The sequence below is a fragment of the Strongylocentrotus purpuratus genome, unplaced genomic scaffold (genome assembly GCF_000002235.5).
Source record: "Strongylocentrotus purpuratus isolate Spur 01 unplaced genomic scaffold, Spur_5.0 spur5_contig_842, whole genome shotgun sequence".
NCBI lineage: Eukaryota > Metazoa > Echinodermata > Echinoidea > Camarodonta > Strongylocentrotidae > Strongylocentrotus > Strongylocentrotus purpuratus.
Window position 1 is genome coordinate 352,423 of NW_022145549.1, and position 2,468 is coordinate 354,890.

A 2,468-nucleotide genomic window follows, 5' to 3' on the forward strand; every position below is an offset into this window, starting at 1 on the left:
CAAAATGTGTCGTCCCTTTTTCCCCTTGAAGACTGAAGAAAATATTTTAACAATCTGACAATTGGCTTCCAACAGATTTTCACAAAATGCAAATCTCAACAGTATACGTCAGAAGAAGACTCTATGTGGTATGTCGTATTTAATGCAGCCATCTTTTGATCAGTTTGATATGTTAAATGAATTGTTAATTGTTATACAGACGTTCCTAACATCGATTGTATCGCCTGCCCATTCATCGCCTTCTTGTTACTGGTTCGGTCTAAGTCGAAGCGCGGATGCTGAGCCATTCACCTGGATTGATGAAACTCAAATAAGGTGATATTCTATGGCCTTTTTTTGTTTTGCTTGGCGAAACTGGCATCGCATATTCACACACACATGCACGCACCTACACGCACCGCCTAGCACACGTTCACTCTCCACACATGCGCAAACATACACCCACACCATGGAACTACTACGAGAAGATCCATGCTTTAGGCGGCCTTTCACATAATGAAATATACAACCATATGCAAGTAAATATCCTAATAAAACCCATGCGAAATATGGTAACATATTGGCGATACCCACATAAATAAGAATTAGCAAATACGGGATTATGAGAAGGTAGTAGTACCGGTAAATGCGTTGCTTGATGGGTGTTTCCATTGCCGCCTTCCATGTCAACTTACATTGCTCTTTCGTTTTCATTTCTCACAATTGTTTATTTTCAACAAGCTCAGGATCATTCATTACATGACCCAACTAACTTATGATATTTACTACATTTCATTTTAGTAACCCTATCTGGGCTCCTGATGAGCCGGGTACTTCTACCGTGCGAACCTGCGCGTGTTTGTGGTCTGATGGAAATGACGCGAACAGGCATGGCCAATGGGACAGTAGATCTTGTAATGACACACAGCCGTACATTTGTGAAAGACCACAAGGTAAGGTTCATTTTGAGGAGAGTAAAGAGAAAGTACAGTCAAATAATAAGTGGTTTTCGATTGTCACGTCATCAAACTGAACTTCGTTATTCAAATACTTTTTATTATTCCTTTCTTTTATTTCTTTCTAAGATATACTTTATTTTTTTCTTACACAGTACCAACTGGACAATGGACAGATATTCCAGGAGTGCTTAACGTACAGTATTACGTGTCAACCTTCTCAACAAACTATTTCAACGCATCGGAATATTGCCAACAAACAGGTGGACAGCTCGCGCAGTTAAAAACATCAACTATCAATGTAATTAGTTGTCTCGGGTCGGACTAAGTAAAGCATACAAAGAAACAAATACGAACTCGCTCTTATATAAGGACTGTACGTCTGATTCTACTCGTAAATTTTAAAATAAATTACCTAATGGAAAGTACAGAGTAAAAGAATCACCTATATATTTTTAGTTTATTCCTTTTTTTGTTATAGATTATTCAACCTGAATACCTTGTCTGTATTACGTGTTTGAAAACAGTGTCATCGGCGACACGGTAATCGACATTATTATACCCCCAACCTATTACAAGCATCAGTTATCGCAATGCTTTAATTTATCTTTGTGTAATGAAATGAATCATTTGTGGAATCTAATTCAATCCGATGCAACATCTTTTTCATATCTATTTTCATAATTGTCTGTTTATTGTCCGTTAATATAGATGTAGGTGGTCTTTCGTCTTTTACTCTTCTTTATCTCTTCTACCATACATAATTAATCTTCCCTTTATCTTGATTTTTATTTGGTCGTCTCCTCACTTACTGTGAGGTTTTGTTCCAGTACATGTACATGGATTTCATTTAACTCTTTTATTTTTTGCTCTGAAGGTTGTAATATTGTTGAATCATATCATGTTATGATTTACTATAACTTTATACTAAACAAGCTTACATGAATTGCTAAATATTCTTCACTACTTATGGATATGACCTTAAAATATTTGATAAGTTAATGATCCTCATTTTTAGTATATTTTTCAAATCATAAAGTGAATTTTTATTGGAGAGTTGTATTATGTACGTGGTGTTTTATCATGATGTAATTAATTTATTTCGGTTACTTCGAGAAATAAACACAGTATCAGCCTTGAGCTGCGTGTCATGTTCTTGTTATAAACCAGTCCAATTCAATCAACCACGGTGTGATTGTTGCCGGACCATGTGTCTTCCAACCGAATATCACGACTCATTTATATCAAGGTCTCCTTGATCATATTGATTGCTTTTTTCGTACGTTTTCTAAAATAAATACTTCAAACTTCCATTTATGACGAGAAATTCACTGGAAATAAAATGGAAAATTGTTTATTGTTTTCTTGATAATACAGTCAGCAGTAAGAAATCAATTTGGGAATATTGGAGACGGAAGATTTTGGTTTGGGCTTGAGGATCTGAGCAAGGAAGGCGATTTCCGATGGGCTGATGGAACGCTGTTAAGAAATACAGGGTAAGATGACATTGTATTCTCTCTCTCTCTCTCCCTC

General features: G+C 36.1%; 1 long non-coding RNA gene across 1 annotated transcript; it reads left to right on the plus strand.

Moving 5' to 3' along the window:
- The first annotated feature begins 205 nt into the window (after positions 1 to 205).
- Positions 206 to 1,230, plus strand: LOC115925422. Its single transcript, XR_004064704.1, has 3 exons — positions 206 to 315; positions 781 to 932; positions 1,091 to 1,230. It is a non-coding gene; the product is annotated as an uncharacterized LOC115925422 (long non-coding RNA).
- Positions 1,231 to 2,468: the final 1,238 nt, after the last annotated feature.